Raw genomic sequence first — 17,412 nt, 5'->3', positions numbered from 1 at the left:
CAGTGGTGCAGTGGTGCTGCCCACAGTGAGTTGGGTCTTCCCTCATCACTAGTCATTCAAGCAAATGCCCCAGTATTGACTGATGGGATGTCTTGGAAGTCAAAAAAATTCTGTACAGTGAAGGGAACAATGAGCCGAGCACACAGACAGCACACTGAGCCGGGAGACTCTTTACCGCACGCACTTCAGACAAAGGGCTAATATCAAGAACTAACAAATAATTGTAGGAATTAAATGCCAAGGAAGTAAGACTGGTAATCAACAAATGGGCACGTGGCCTGAATAGACAGTTTTCATAAAAATAAATAAAAGAAAGAAAGAAAGAAAAGAAAAGAAACACAAAACACTTACTAGCTAACTTTAAAAGTCTTAGAAATCCCTAGCCACCAGGAAAACACAAATTAGAAATACTTTTGAGAATACCACCTCAGTGTTGGAATTGATCTGGAGCGATGTATTCAAATGCTAATTGCTTGTTTTCTAAGATCTTTACTGTCCTACAAGCGAATTCTCACATATCCAAAACTACTGTGTGAACCTTGCCTCCCAAATTATCCCTGATTGGCTAATAAAATTGCCTACACCTGGGCTGGGCAAAAGAAAGGCAATGGAGCAAGGTTCCTGGGCTTGTGGAGTCACAGAAGGACCAAGAGGGGAGAGACGAAGGAGGGAAAACCAAGCAGGTCGCCATGGGTTAGCGAAACCAGGAGCACGTGGCTAAGAGCAGGTTACTCTAAGGACTGGTCTGATGGGGCAGAAGCAGCCCAGGTGGAACGTGTGCAAGTATTTATGGGGACTTTGGACAGGAAGCAGACAAGATAGCTTAGAGGGTTGATATCTGCCCAGCCCTGGTGTTTTAAGGTTTATTATAAATCTAAAGAGTTTCTTTCTCTCTCTCTCTCTCTCTCTCTCTCTCTCTCTCTCTCTCTCTCTCTCTCTCTCTCTCTCTCTGTGTGTGTGTGTGTGTGTGTGTGTGTGTGTGTGTATTATACATATTAGTTAATTCATTTTATAGCCTCAGCCCAGCCAAACCTGCTGACCACAAATGTCTTGGAGGGTGTGGAGTTTCTTTTTAAAAACCTCAGCTTTTTGGGGGGGTGTCTAGGCCTCAACCTCCCTTCCAACCTCCCAATCCTACATTGGAGAGAGAAGGTTATTGGGGAGAGGGGGCCCCTTTACTTCTCCCAGCTGTTTAGAGTCGAAGAGTCTTTGGTGCTGTACCAGTCTCCATCAACAGCAGACACAGCCAGTTGACTTCTCTAAGCCTCTGTGCCCTGAAGTGTTTCTCTCCATCTGTCTCCTCCAAACTGCCACAGCATCTATCTCTGGTCTCTTCCAACGGCTACATGCCACACACGCACACTGCATGCCACCTCTGAGCTCTCATTTGTAAACTTCAGAGGCCTAGACCACACTCCTTTCCATGCCACACAAGGAAGGCCTTACCAGCTGGCAAAAGCCATGTCCCGCACAAGACAGTTAACAGCTGTGGGCAAACTAAAGCTCAAACTAAAATCCTACACTTGGGGATTGAAACAAAAGCACATTTACATAACACAATTGAGTTTACAAAGAAACCAAAACTTCCACTACAGGAGCCCTTGTTCACTGCCCTTCTGGCAGCGTGCAAATTAATGCAGCCATTGTGGAAGTCAGTTTGGCGATTGCTCAAAACAGTTAAAAATAGAATTGCCATATGACCCAGCCACTTCACTCCCTAGCATAGTCCTGAAGAACTGAATGCTGTACCATAGAGATATTTGCAACCCTGTGTTTATTGCTGATTTATTCCCTGTAGCAAAAGATTAGAATCAACCTAGCTGTCCATCAATAAATGAATAAGTGAATAATGAAAGTTTTGTATACGTGTGTGTGTGTGTGTGTGTGTGTGTGTGTGTGTGTGTAAATATGTGAACACTACTCAGCTCCCAAAAAATGAAGTTAAAATTTTTGCAGAAAAAAGAATGGACTTAGAAGGTATGATATTAAGTGAGGCCACACATCTCAAAAAGTAATAAACTACATGTCCTCTGTGTGTGTGTGTGTGTGTGTGTGTGTAAACAAATGGCAGATGTACACATGGGTAAAGCATAAAATGCAGATAGGAAAACAAGAAAAGTGAACTGTAAGGGCATGAGGAAGGACTGAATGAGGCCATAGACCCAAGTTCTGAAAGGAGGAATAAAGCTAATTGTTTCCACTTCTGATTCTGTCATGGATCTTTTAGGGGGGGCAGGTAAGTGCATAAAATATATTCAATACCAAAAATATGTGGTGCCTCACAGCTTCCGTTGCATGCATATATATATATATGCATATATACATATACATATGTATATATAATCAGTTTGCTAAGTTCTGTAGACATTGGGTCTGCTTACTTTTGATGTGCAGTGTTCTTATTGACTTGTAACTTTTTTATATTAAAGTTTATACAATTTTAAGAGAAAAGAAAATGCCCCACATACTTGCCTATGCCCCGATGTGATGGAGGTTTTTTTCCTCAGTTGTGGTTCCCTCTCCCCAATGGGCCCTAATTCCTGTCTTACTGACCCAGAACTAGCTAGCAGATATAGACCTAAGAAAGTGGTTTATCTCCTAGGATGGCTAGGGGATAGATAAAGCACCTAGTGCCCTGCCTGGCAAACAGAGGACAAATGTCACCACATATCTTTCTATAGAGGCTTTTTGTTTGTTTTTCCTGAGTGGTTTCCTCTGGGTAAAAGTTGTGTTAGGTATCACAAGCTCTCTATGTGGCCAAGGATTATCTTGAACTTCTGACCTCTGGCCTGCATGCCTCTTCCTCCTGAGAGCTGGGAGTGCAGACAAGAATCACCATCCCCAGCTTTGAGACATGCTGTACATGGAATGCGGAGCTTCAGGCAAGCTGAGTAAGTACCACGCCCATATAGAGACTGCATAGTCATTTGCATTGCTACAGTAGTTTCACAAAGCCCCTGCTCTTTCCCGCGCATGCCTTGTCTCGAATCACATTTGAGCATGCCCTGTCTCGCATCACATTTGAAAGCCTACTAATGATGGATGGTGTCACTGTAGACATAAAACTGAATTTTTAACAGATGCCAAAACCTATCTAACAACCAGCATGTGTGGGTTTCTTTTCCTTATGTGGAGTAACGTGTGAAGGCTATACATGTACTCCAAATGATAAATCTATTTTTTAAATCATTCTAGAAGCTTCATTCTGGGTATTGCCTTCCATTCTGCCCAACCATTCCCCCTAGGTTTATTTTGTAGGTATCTCTGGCTTTGACCAAAATGGGGACACTATGCTTGTCAAATCCTGCCCCATTCAATATTCAGTTGACTATTTATTATACATGAAAAGCTACCTTCAACTGAGTACATGCAAATCAAATAGGTACAATCCTGATTGGTACTTACAACACAGTAGGGAGACAAATAGCAAGGACCCATCATGCTTGGCAGATGTTGAAGGTAAAAACCATGGCACAGTAGCAGAATCTATCCTATTTAGAGAGTGGGAGCTGATAGCATCCTAAATCCACAGAGAACCAACTGAAGGGCTGTAAGCTCAGGGAGGCAATTCTGGATTTACAGCCTAAGCCCCTCAGGCTGCCCTAAAAAAATAAATGACAAGCATCCATGAGAAGCCAGAGGGTTCATCTGAGACATAGCACAAGGAATGGTCCTGGTCTGGGAAAGAGGCCTGGGATGAACATAGAAAATGATATACAGTCGAGAGATCATCAGAAGCTGAGGGGGAGCAGTGGGAAGGCAGACTTGCCAGGAAAGCATGGCGCCTCCGCTTGAACCCTCTTCTTAAGGAGAAACCCCACCCAAGGCTTAGACAAGAACCTTTACCCTAAGTCCATGGGGCCATACTTGCTGCTGGTATTTGCCAAGGAAGATCTGCACATTGAAAGTCAGAGTCTTGCACCTGTGGCCAGTGTGGTGAGGTGGAAACCAGGACATTTGGATCCCAGAGGCATGTAAATGGGCTAGCCTGGGCTACACAGAGAAGTTTCAGGCCAATGGAAGGCCTTGTCTCCAACAAAAGGTGGGCTCATACCCAAGGTTGTTCTCTGTGCTCTGTGCATGTGCATGTGCATGTGCATGCCTATACAGATGGGCTCACCACACACACGCCAGTGTGTACACACACACACACACACACACACACACACACGCACACACACTCACTCAAAATCTACCAGCTTGTGGCTTTGAACTTTAACCACTGAGCAGGTCAGAACTCCATTTATGGACTCAAGAAACAAACACTGCAGGGAAAACAAAAGATGGTTCTAGTTGTACTTTGTTTAAGACAGCCACCAGGCATTTGGGCCCGTAAACAAGATCCTAAATGGATTCTAGAACTTTCTAAATGTCAAATCTGCTTTTTTAAAGAAGAGGGAAAATCACACCTGGCTACATTCATCTTCTAGTGAGCATTTTTAATTATCTTTTATAGTCTAAAAACCCAAACCAAAACACACCAAAAAAAAAACCCCCACAGAATCATCTGCTCAAACCTACAGCAGGCAGCTTAATTCCCTTTAAGCCCAGAACCTCTCCTCTCAGTGCAGATACCACACAGTGGGCAAAGGACACAGCTGACGATCTTCCCCTATCAACATGACAGTCATAACATTTTTATCCATGTATAAACTGTGTAATGTTTGTTAAAAAGTCATATTGCTTCACAATCGCAGCTCACTGCCTTCATGGTGGTACATCTAGGGATATTTGAGACAACAGAGTTTCCAGGCTAAGCCTTCTGAGAGTGCTTATTTGCAAAGTATATTTCCATCCTTTTCATGTTCCCAGGCAGTACTGTCTTAAAGCACCCAATGTACTAGCTTGCCTCAGTAATGTGCTCTAAAAAAAAAAAAAAAAAAAAAATCAGGCGATCGGTGAGGAAATTCATGAATACTAAATACCGTCCTGCAGAATGCCTTCACCGGTTCCCACCTCTGGTGTCACTCAAACGTTCCTGTGTTTATTCACCAAGTCTCATTACAATGCCTCTGACTTTTCCACCTAATTCCACGATAAATCTGGAGATAAGAGCCACTGGAGGCTCTCCTCCCCCCAACTTGGTGGTGGAAAACTCCAAAGGTTATTTATTAAATCGTTAAGCCATCAATACAAATTCTGTTAGCGCCTAGACTGAGTTTGGGGGAAATGGCAGCAGTTTGTGCAAAATTTTGCTGCCCAGCTTTTAACGGGATTCCAGGAAACAAAGAGAAGCCTGGGGAGCTCCCAGTAAACATTTGGAGCTCAAATTCTATCTACATAGATAAAAACCTCACACACGCTCACACTTACACTTACACACACCCTCACACCATCACCACCATAATTATCATCATCATCATCACCCCCAGGGCCTTTACACTTGTTCTCCCATGAGCCTCCAAGGCTGTTTTCTCTAGATAACCAAACTGTACAACCTGTCATCTACATATCTCAAAATGATTTCCTCAAGCAGCTGTCTCTAACCACTCTTGTCAAAATAACACTGTACTTGCAGCATGTGGGAGGCTGGGGACAAGGGTGACAAGTTCAAGAGCAGCCCAGGCTTCACAGACACCTTTTCTCTACAGTGACTCTCTCTAGGTCCGTCCTGTTTCTCCTCTGCCATGATGCTGTCTAACCAGAGTGGTGCATCTTACAACAGTTACTCCTAAGATCTTAGGTACCTGCAGGCTGGCTTCAGAAGGGTTAATTTCATAGCTATCCATTTTCCCCATCATTTGCTTCCTGTTCATAAGGCATCCTCCCATTTATCAGCTGATATGGTCTGAGTAGATAGCAAAGACACCAATTGGAAGGCTCTGGAAGTGCAGCCTTGATGCCTTTGTAGAATCTTTTATGCCATTCTCTTTGATTGGCAGGCAATCACTGTTTTTTGTTTCTTCTTTTATTGTGATAAGCCCCATTTTCTATCCCAAAGTTAGCTAAAAATGAATCCACAAGAGCCTTAAAATGTGATGTGTTTCCTCAGCTCTGTTCTCATCTATCACCTGCAGGTCCTTAAGGATAATGTTTTTGGGCATTTATCATAATTTTACGTTCACTAAGAAGTGATGAAGTATGGGGGTAGGAAAGAACCTACGGTCCAACCTCTCGGACTTGTAATTGATAATGCGGCAGTAATGATGGTAGCGAGCCTTTAATGAGCACCCATTATGTTTGGAGGGGGGTGTCACACACACACTTTTCTATGAGCTTGGTTGTAATTCCCTCTCAGAGATACTATTAGTAATGTAAGTTGAAGAAGAACCTGAAGTCATGACTCCGAAGGCTTCTTGGTAAGTGGAGGAGGCAGGGTCTAAGCCCAAGCAGCCTGATCTAACGGGCGCCCTCAGAACTATCACACAGCTGCGTGTGGCAGGGCACCTGGGCTGCTTCTGTGCCTCGGATTCATTGTGGTCATCCTATTAGTTGTAAATAGAGCTAAGAAGAAAGACTCAGAGGCCAGAGGCAACAGAGTCAGTGTTAAAGGCGTCTTGGAGTAGCCAGAATGATGACATTGAGCATGTATTCAGTGCTAAGCACACACACATTTGATAGGTGTGTGTGTGTGTGTGTGTGTGTGTGTGTGTGTGTGTGTGTGTGTGTTTGCTTGCCTACATATATGCACCATGTATGAGTCTGGAGCTACTGAGCCATCTTTCCAGCTCCTTGATGAACTCTTTCAATCTCTCCATCACCTGAAGGGGCAGGCAATTATAGTCTTACATGTGTGTACATGCATGTGTAGGTACAAATGTGTATATTTATGTGTGCTGGGTAGGCATACACATCGTATGTGCTCGTTTGCAGAGACCAGGGGTCAACCTCCAATGTCATCCTTAGGATAGCTGGCTACCTCCTTTGAGACACAGTTTCTCATTGGCTTTGAGTCACTAAGTAGGCTAGGCCAGCTGTCCAGCAAGCACCAGTCTCCACCTCCCACTGTTGGCGTTACAAGCAGGCAGCACCACAGCCAGGCTTTTGTGTGGGAGCTGGGATTGAATTCAGGTCTTAGTGCTTTCATAGCAAGCTGCCTCCCTAGCCCAGGTTACATTCTTTTTCTTCCTAGGGAGACAAATGCAAGGAAAAGTTAAGTCACCTTTCCCAGTTCGGCCAGCTGGCAAGAAAGCCTATGAGGAGTCTAACCCATGAATCCTGTCCAGAGCCCACTCCTCACCCATGTCCTCACCCTTGACAAACATCATCTTCCTGTTAAGTTACTTTTTCTATTGCTGTGGAAAAAATACCTGGCAGAGCCACTTCCGGTAAGAGCGCTCTGTTCAGGCTCAGTTTGCGAGGGTACAGTCCATCATGGTGGGCAAGACATGGCATTGCTGCTGCAGGTAGGAGCATGTCACAGGGGTGCCATGCACCTACAGGCCAGGAAACAGTCTTCAGGAGACTAGACACCACAGGAACTCACCGGGTTTGCTCTGTTTTCACTTTTACTTCAGTACAGGCCCCCAGTCCACAGGATGGTGCCACCCATATGTAGGGTGGGTCTTACTTCTTGACTTAGTCCTTTCTAGAAACTTCCTTATAAAGGTAAGCAAAGGCACAGTTTGCTAATGCCCTGAGCATATATTAATCCTTAATCCAGTCAGGTTACACATGTACAGTCCTTAGTTGTACAGTTCCTTTCCTCATCTAAAGACGTTCAAAGGACAGTTTGAGCCTGTTCATGGAGCCTTTGCTCCACGGGTACTTTTTAAAACTGACAATAGTGAAAAAGTAATAGGCTAGCAGGAAAGAGAATGGGGTCCTATAAATCAAGGTGGCTTTTTTTTTCTTCCCCCTCTTCACACGAGCATTTCCAATTGGTGCAGAATTTTCCCAACAAGTTTTTATAGTTGTGGGGGACTTGGATTCAATCAATAGCTTCCAATTTCACATTATTAAAGTAATTCTGAAGCTGTGGAACGTTCTGACCCATAAGCCACATTTATACATTGAAGCTGGATCGGCCCCAGAATGGGCCCCAAATCTCATTTTTCAAAATGCATCATCATCAACTGGGCAGCCATTGGCAGGTGCCTCCAGAGCCAATCAACTCATTGGTAAAAACAATTAGGAAAGGAGCCACGGGGGAATGAGAAATGCTGGCTGCAGACCCACGTCTTTAAGCATGTTTCAAACGTAGACCCAATTATGCAGTGACTGGGACTTGACAGGAACATCCCAAGCCATGGTTTAAAAAAAAAAAAAGGCATGAAATGAGTCTGCTTGTTACAGTAAGGCTGGGTGGCAAAGAGCTTCACACACACACACACACACACACACACACACACACACACACACACCACACTGAGAACTGGGGATGTGTCTCAGTCAGTAAGCTTGTTGTGTAAGCTTGGAGACCTGAGCTCCACACCCCACAGACACACATATGATGGCTCAGACTTGTCACTTCGATGCTGGTGATGAAGTGTCAGGAGGATCCCTAGGACTCACTGGCCAGCCTGGCCCTACTGGGTGAGGTTCAGCCTGGCTAGGCTGTCTCAAAACTCAAGGTGAACAGCTCTAGAGATATCTTCTGACTTTCATACACAGCCATACACACAAAAACAAGCAAAAACTACCTGGAGGTGGGCAAGGCAGCTGCTGCTACAGCAAATACTCCAGGTAGTAGGTCTGGGTGAGAGGCTCAGATCTCCAACAAGGTTCATGCACCAGCACTGGCCCAAGGGGTCCTCTGTGGAGATCAAGAAGTCACAAGCTGTCAAATCAGATAAGCCTAGAGCTGAAAAGTAGCTCTATCACTTCTTGGCTATCCACTCTCTTTGTAAGTCAGTGTCCTCAGCTATCTATTGGTATCTGGTGAGAGGGATCCTAGGAAACCATGGTAAGACTGGAATATGGCCACTGTGTAGTGGCTGCCAAGGAGCAGGCATTCAGTAAGGAGAAGCAGCCATAATTCACATTATAATCTAAAAGGAATCAATAAAACCAATGGGAAAGATAGTAGAGGTGAAGTCAAAGATGGGTGCAGTCCACAAGAAACAAAACAAAACTGTGAACTTGATCTTACTGGACCCCACGCTGGCTTAATAAGCTGACGTAGCTGTCAGGCAGACAGTGCTGAGTAAGGAAAGAGTCCAGTCTTAGAAAAGCATCCAGCTCCCCTCCGGACGCAAGTTGAGGATGAGTTGAGCTACCCCCCAGCAAGCAAATCTATTTCAATTACTCTAAGAGGACTGGAGAACCCCATCAATGAAGCATCTCTGAACACGTATTTTCAACGAAAGCCTGAGTGAGCACTTGGGTGTCTGGGGAAGAATTTGCATATGTGCCGAGCACAGCCAGTTTTTTGTTAGAATCCCAGCTGCTCTAGGAGTGAGCAACGGCATCTCTTTCTCCTCAGTCGTCCATCTGCTGGATGTAGCCACCTCCGAGGAGTCCTTCCACGCCTTCTGCCTTAAATTGCTTTTCACATTCCCTCTGGTTCCCGCCTGGGGACTCCTGAGTGGTTCATTTGCTGACTTATTGATGCTGGGTACAGGTGAGAGACCTCAGCAAATAAAGCTGGGAGCACTGATTGCTCGTGTAACTCAGCACCCTCTTTGCCACAGGTGACAGAAATCCAATTCAGAACCTGCTTATAAGGAAAGCAGTTACTCATTGACTTGTCTCCCTGAGACATCGAGGGAGACAGACGCGGCTTCAGGAACAGCTGGACCAGGGCTTCAAACACTGCCGTCAGAACCTCGTCTCCCCACCTCCTGGTGCTGCCTTCCTTGGCATTGACTTGATTCTTTGGAGTTTCTGTTGCTGCTGAGACAGCTGATTCCTTCATCCCATCTCCCTTCCCAGTGGTTTCAGGGGAAAGCCTTGAACCACGGCCAAGATAATAAGATGCACCGATGGGCTAAGTGTTGATCATGTGACCATCCCTAAAGCATGATAGCACATTGCTATCCAATGGCCAAGCAGATGAGATACAGGAAGAGAAGGTCTACAGAAATACTGTTACCATAAAAGCGGGAGGATTGGGGGGGGGGGTGGATGGGTAGGAATGTTAGGGACGAAGCCATCAGAAGGCCACCATGGCCCTGATGGGACACTGTCATGCATTTTCAAGAAATCCTAAAAAGACTGATAGGGCATGGGTGGGACAACGGTTTCTTACGATGCTGTCATTCTTGGTCCAGTGTGGGACTGACCTCAAGAAAACATTAAGACAAGGTTCCAATGAGTATCCATATCTGCATTCTGTGGTTTCAGTGTGTCCCCAGCACTCTGCTGCTGTGATGCTTTCCCTGCTGTTAAAGCAAACCCTTGCTCCTAAGTTGCTTTCTTCAGGTACTTTGTCATGGCAATGAGACTAAGTAAGTACACACCAGCTAAAGTGCTCATCAAGGGATGATTATATGTATCAGAATTCAAAAGCACATTCTTCACTGTTCCTAAGGTTTCTGTTGATTTTGCATCAGACTATAGCCATTAATGGGTCTGATTTGATCATAGCAGTTAGTTCTTACTTTGTGAAGGCTACCATGTATTGTCTGATGAGTTTTGATACACGGGGCCATTAAAACGGCTTCCTATGAGACACGTGGTGAGACATGGGGGTAGCTCCAAGCAAAAACTCTGGGAGTCTTGAGTCCAAGGGAAAGTCAGCACAATTCAGACAAACGTGTCCATGTTTCAGCAGCCTATCCCCAATCCCTTTCGGAAAGACAGACAGACAGACAGACAGATAGACATGTCTTCCCTCTGACTCTTCAAGTGCCAGGAGATAATAAAATATCCCAAGACGCTACGAAAGCAATTCATCTTGTCATCAGTCCCTTGGGCTTCTCTAAGACCAGACCAGCAATGACTCCTGTGAACGAGATCTGCTCCCCAGCACCTAGGGAGCTATCTGATCCTGGAAAACACAGCTGAATCTTTCTGGTTGCTGTGGGCTATATTAAAGAAAGCCAGGATGGAAGTGAAAGAAAACACATTTCGTCCTTGCATGCACATGCAAGGTTTTACAGAAATCATCTTGTGGCACGCAGCAGACCACTCGGTGCTAGAGAGTTGAGCCAAAGACAGACTGAGAAAAATTATCATGACCATCACAAATGCTGTTCAGGGACTGAGGGATGGGGATGCCATGGAAATAGCGATGGTGTGCTAGCCTGTTTTACATGACCCACATATCAATGAGAAAGTTTCATATTCAGGGATTTAATGATCCACAGAAAATTGCTGGCAAGTTAAAAAAAAAACTGTAGAATGTTGATTAGTGTATTGGATTTCCACATCTTTTTCAGTTTGATCTCTTCAGTGGGGACACCAAGGGGCTGATGAACCTAATAAAAACTACCCTGGAAACTCAGCCAAGAGTGCAAACCTGAGACGAATGACACTGGAAGTGGTTTTCCAAGATTCTATCCTCCTATGACTTCAGCAAAGTTGTTCTTCCTTGCCTGGAGGACTTAGAACTCTTATCCACTGTTCCAAGTGGCTTAGACACAAAAGGCACCTTTTGCAAGAACCCAGAGTAGACTTCAGGCATAGCTACCATCAAGCCTCAAACGACATCATCAGGACTTGGTTTCCCTTTTTTCCCCCCAAATCTGCCTCCTCTTGCATTGGCTCAGTCTTGCATCTTATATTGAGCTGCCATGGTTACAGAAAGACAATAAGCCAAGGTACCAGGATAAGAAAGGACTCTTTATGTTTTGAATCTGGGATTCCCGCCCACCCACCCACCCCCCTGTTGGTTTATGGTTTGAGCACTTGGACACACACACCCCCAGTTGTAAACCTATTTTGAAGTCATTAGGAAGTGGAGTTTATTTGGTGGGATTAGACAGGTATGGGTGGAGCTTTGAAGGTGACCTGCTCATTCTAGTCCCTGTATGTCCCCTCACACCACTGTCACCATGCTTTCCCTGTTATAAGCCTTCCTTTCTTACCTTCTATGTGTAATGCATTTTTGGCACAAAGGTGCAGAAGTAACTGATACAGCTTTCTGCTTGTCCCTCTCAGGCACATCCCAAGATTCGCTCCAAATACAGTTATCATAAACTAGCAAGCATGGCCACGGGATTTGAGTTTCTGATTGGCCAGTCACAGTGGCCACACCGAGTGTGAGTGTCTTAGTGGCTACCCCAAGAGTAAGTGAGTTCCACGTGGTAGGGAAGGGATGGTTTCTGAAAGAAACTGGGAGCCGTGGACTGGACACCTAAGGAGAACCTGAAGTCTGGATGTTCTTTTGAGTTTAACTAACTGGCCTGGGTGGGGATTGAACCCATGACCTTGGCTTCACTAGCACAAGCCTAACAGTTGAAATATCTCAACAGATCAGCCTGTTGGAAGAGAGGGAAACATGGATACCCTTGTTCTTTCAAAGATAATAATTAGAAGAATAAAGCTACTGCCAGTCCTGTTTTAGCATCTTGTCATTAGGTAGCCTTCACTCTCCTACTTCAGGAGTCGTAGATTAATGGATTTTATATTTATGTTAAGCATTCTGTGCCTTGGATAACTGCAAGCTGCTGCCTTCTCCTTTACCAGATAGATAATATACTAGTTAGTGAGAGAAGTACTGGACACCATTCCCAAGACAAGTAAAATGTGACATTTTTAAAAAGACATAAGCATCCAGAGTGGGGAAGGGTTGAGAAGAGGGCTCAGTATATAGAGGTTCTTGTCCTGTAAACATGAAGACTCCAGTTCAGATTCTTGGCACCCATCTAACAAGCCAAGTATGGCCACAGATGGATGTCTGCAATCCAAGCAATGGGATGGATGCCAAGACCTCATGATCCAGCCAGCCCAGCTGACACAGCGAGCTTCTAGTTCCGTGGGAGACCCTGCCTCAGGGCAATGGGGTGGGGGTGGGGGACGATAGACATAGGCATCCAACATCATCCAACATCCTGTTCTGGCTTCCATATGCATGCACCCCAGCACACTCACATGCCTGCACAGTAACACAGACACACAGACACACAGACACACAGACACACACACACACACACACACACACACACACACACACACACACACACATTCCTAGAGGAAACTGAGGAGATAGCTCAGTAGTGACGTGCCATCCTTGTAAACTTGAGGATTCAGTAGAGTTCAATCAACCCTCAAATTCTACATAAAATAATCTAGCTGTACCAGTGTACTGGCACTGGCAGTATTTTAAACCACGGGTTAAATCTTACCCTAGAGAAGAATCAAAAATATATATCTCTTGAAATCCTTTTTTAACCCAGGTTCCCAAAGTATTCTCCCAAATGAGGCCCATGATGTCTGTGTAGCTACATCTATGACCCAAGGGCTTACAGAACAATGCCACCTGGCAGCGCTTTCAAATGCTCACTTATTAAAACAGTGGATACTGCTAAGCTACCACTGAATTCCCAGGCATGAGGAAGCAGGGATAAGTGGAAAGCCACATTTCCAAGCTCACGGCTGTGCTTGTTTGGGCTTCTACACACTCAAAAGCCAAAATCAGAAAAACCACCCATAGGTGTCCTGGTCGGGCTCTGCTCCAAACAGTTCCAGAGAACAGTAGACAAGGAAAACCATTCTGCTATTTTTATTACAATTTTTCTGGCATCTAGACACTTTTTTGAGACACAAAGCGTATTCTTCCCCAGAGTTCTGAAGTCCCTGAAGTGTCAGCACAACACAGAGAATAAAATATTCTCTCGAGGATTCTCCTCAAGGGCATGCCTGTCCAGCGGTAGCAGCACCAACTACACGGTACCCTCTGGCGCTCCGGAATGCTCCCTCCAGCAGCGAAGGGAGGGATGCGCTGGGCTCTATGCCCCCAGCAGGCTGTCAGCTTTCAGAGCCAGTGCAGAAAACATTCTGTGTTGCGGTCACAGGAGGCTCCTGCTTATTTGCTTGCAGATGTGTTTAATTAATCTAACCTAAAGAAAACGTCTGTACCGATTCCAAGATATTCCGAACACTCAGTACCCAACACCAAGTCTCTGCCTGACCCCAGTTGGTCCCCAGAGCTAATCACCCAGGGATGTCTGGAAAGAACAAACCTGGTGACCTTCCGTTCAGTCAATATCTGTTTACTTAAATGATCCAGAGAGGAAGGCTGCACACAAGGCCTCTTCAAAGCAGTGCGGGGGGTGGGGGGCGGTGAGTGAGGCGTGTGGAGGGATGGCTCAGCTGTTAGGAGCACCTGAGTTTGGTTCCCAGGGGATCTGACGCATCTCAAGATGTCCAACACCCCCATCATTAGCCACATGGTTGGAGGGAGGAGTTACTAAAGTTCTGTTGTGTCACCTGCAGGCCCCCATGTGTGAATACTTGGTCCCCAGTTGATGATTCTATTTTGGAATGTAGACCACCAGGGTTAAGTCTTTGAAAACATCCTGTCTCATGCTCTGGTCTAGCTCTGTTTTTCCAGGCCCTCTCAGGCGTGAGGAACCCCAGAACATGCTCCTGCCACCGAGCTTTTTCCCATGAGCCGAAATAAACCCTACTTCCCTGGGGGTCCTTCTGTTGAGTGTCTGGTGACATCAACAAGAAAGTACCTACCACAAACTTTATCTGTTTGTTTGTTCACATTTTAGGTGGACGTGCTAACATGCAAAGCCCCTAGGAAACTCATCCTGGACACTCACCCCAGGCTTTGGCACACACAGAGAAGGTGGCGATCCTATACTTTTTTTTAGCAATTGATGAAAATGGCCATTTCTGGAAGGTCTGCATCTGCCAAATGCTTCCCGTGGACTGTCTTAGTTCATGTCCACAGCAACCTACATGCAAAATCTGTTCTGTTTAAAGTCTCATTTTACAGGCGAAGCCCAAAATACCCAGAAGGGTTTCACTGGCATGTTCTACGGCACAGAACTATGAAACCTAATGACAGGATTCAAAACCAGGAAGCACCCAGGTGCTGAACTATATCAACTGCTCCTGCCACTTCCTGTGTCCACTCTCGACCCACAGGGCACAGAGTGGAAGTTCCAGGCCAGCCTAGGTGATACAGTAATATCCTTTCCAAGCACATACACACACAAATACACACACACACACACACACACACACACAGGGTTTCTTCAATGCCTGAGGAGTTTGTTACTCTGTCTAGAGAGCAGAGTCCATGAATACCAGACATTATTGCAAAGCAGGGTGGCTATGTGTATTAAGGAATCCTTCTGCCCCAAAGCATCCTCCTGAAAAATAGTATGGATGACATGGTGGCATTTGACCTAGGAAAGCATTTAAATGTGTGGAGACCTGAAATTCACACAGTTCTGGGACCCATGTAGACTTTGAAAAAATACAGAATTATAAACAAAATTACAGACAAATGCGATGATTTTCTTTGAATCAGGGAATAAATTATAATGAGTTGCAGGAGGCTCAGCGAGTCACAGCTCTTTCCTCTACAATCTCTCAAAAGCTATATAAAAAAAAATCCACATATCAAAAGTTGCCTGATGGCACCCTGGCTTCCCTTTGTCTCCAGAGTAGTCTAGAAACAAATGCAGCAACTTCCCGTTTCACAGTGGTTCATGCATCAGGCTCCTACATCATTGGCTTGTGGGTAAGTTTGCCTCTGTCAAGAACTCACCTCTCTGTGCTGTGGGTTTGCCATTTGCAAAATGAAGATTGCAATGCTACTTATCCCATGGGGTTGCTGTAGGCTTTTTATGTATAAATACTAATAAAATAGTATTTGGCTATAGACAGCTCTCAGTAAGCAAATAAGGGAGAGAGGGAGGAAGGAACGGAGGGAGGGGAAGAAGGAGGATAGGAGGAAGAGGAAGGAGGAAGCCAGGAGGGTGGGAAGAGGCGTGGAAAGTGTGTCACACCTACTCCCACAGAATGCCCACTCCACAGGGCTCTGTGAGAGGCCTGAGTAAGGAGAGGGAACCCGGGAAGGGCAGCTGGAATCTACACCGCACAACATATGACAAAACATGACTGCGGCTTCTCAGACGAACATGATCCTTGTGAGCTGAGCCCATTTCATAGTTGATACTTCAGTTCAACCACAGGAAACACAAACTTTTCACCATAGAGACAGAAAAAGCCACCCTGGGTTAAAGGTGTCTGCCACTGGGCTACGAGGAAAAGCGAGAGGCTTGAAGGTGCGGGCGTTCACTGGAGACTGAGTGGAGATGTGGACGACAGTCCTTGGAGTCACGTGGCCTGGTTCTCCCCTTTTCCAGAGCATGAGGAGCGGATAATCACTTTCTCTCCGTGACTCCTTTTCTTCACCTGTGAAGTGAGAGTCTCTCGCCTGCTCTCTAAGTTTCCTATGCAGATCATGACAAGATGGAGAAGATGGGCATGGCAGGAGAGGGGGCCAGCTCACACACGGTGCCCTGTTACAAGCACTCATGGGGGTCCGAGGAATATGTTTCTCCAGTCCTTACCCCACCCTCCAGGGAATCTTTCCTTATTAAAGAGGGAATAAAATATAAGCACAAAGATGTGCCCTTCTGCATCGTCTGCATTTACTTATCTTCAGGAATTGATTAAGGATGGCTGTTATCTACAACAGCAAACAACCCGACTCAAAGTGACCACTCCACAGCAATGTTTAGTGGGGGTTATTATGGTTCGTCCACGGGAAGAATAGTATGAGGACATTAAAAATGATGGAGACAGTGTAAATGATATGGAAATAGTTTGGGGTGTAGTGTTATGCAGGGGGGGAGGGGGGGTAGAAGGTAAACTTGCTAAGTGGTCTGTGTGATTATCAGACTCCATTAAATCCAACCCCCACCCCATGCCACCCCACCCCATCTGTGCCAACTGCCTGCTCAGCACCAAGTGAAGAATGTGCACTGGGGAAAAAAAATGCATCCTGAACAAAAAAATACAAAAATACAACTGTATGTACAACAGACTTAGAGTGTCTGGTGAAAAAAAACTAAAAACATTGAGGTTGTGATAAGAATGCTTGTGAGAGTTTGGAGGTGAACTGCCCCCTGGTGGGCCATGCATTCAACATCTGGTCCCCAGCTGTTGGTTCTGTTCCAGGAGGTCACAGAGCCCTTGGGACTTGGGGACTTGGGGACTTCCTGGAGGAAGTAGCTCACAAGGCGTGGACTTGAAGACTTACCCCCACTTCTGGTTCTGCCCTGCTTGCTCTCAGCTTCCTGTCTATCAAGACCATGATGTGTCCCACAGCTTCATGCCTCCCTCCTGCGTGATAGACTAAAATTCCACCCTATCCCCGAAACCTGAGATGGGCCTAACTAAACCTTCCCCCTTTGAATTGCTCCTAGGTGTTCTGTGGATGGTTTGTTTCTGCAGTTACAGGGAGGGGCAAAGAAGAGGAAGGGGAGGAGTGAAGGGATGAACTGCAGGAGGGAGGGAGAGGAAAGGGAGTGGGGAGGAAGGAGGGAGAGAGGGCTTAAGACTGTTTCTGACTCTGACACTACTTTAGCATTATAAAAAGCCTAGACCTTGGGAATTGGAGCA

At 45.6% G+C, this 17,412-nt stretch overlaps 1 protein-coding gene across 1 annotated transcript in view; it reads right to left on the bottom strand.

The window, feature by feature from the left end:
- CBLN4 (cerebellin 4 precursor) overlaps positions 1 to 13,210 on the bottom strand; it is a 51,729-nt gene extending 38,519 nt beyond the window's left edge. Inside the window, exons 1-2 of the mRNA XM_084777680.1 lie at positions 13,170 to 13,210; positions 8,583 to 8,695 (exon numbers count right to left, since the gene is read on the bottom strand). The gene's annotated coding sequence lies outside the window, so the exon portion shown is untranslated. The remainder of the gene's footprint in view (positions 1 to 8,582; positions 8,696 to 13,169) is intronic.
- Positions 13,211 to 17,412: the final 4,202 nt, after the last annotated feature.

The sequence above is a fragment of the Acomys minous genome (assembly GCF_964271855.1).
Source record: "Acomys minous genome assembly, chromosome: 3".
Lineage (NCBI taxonomy): Eukaryota > Metazoa > Chordata > Mammalia > Rodentia > Muridae > Acomys > Acomys minous.
The sequence above is the reverse complement of the archived record's forward strand: the minus strand, read 5'-3'. Positions and strand labels throughout refer to the sequence as shown.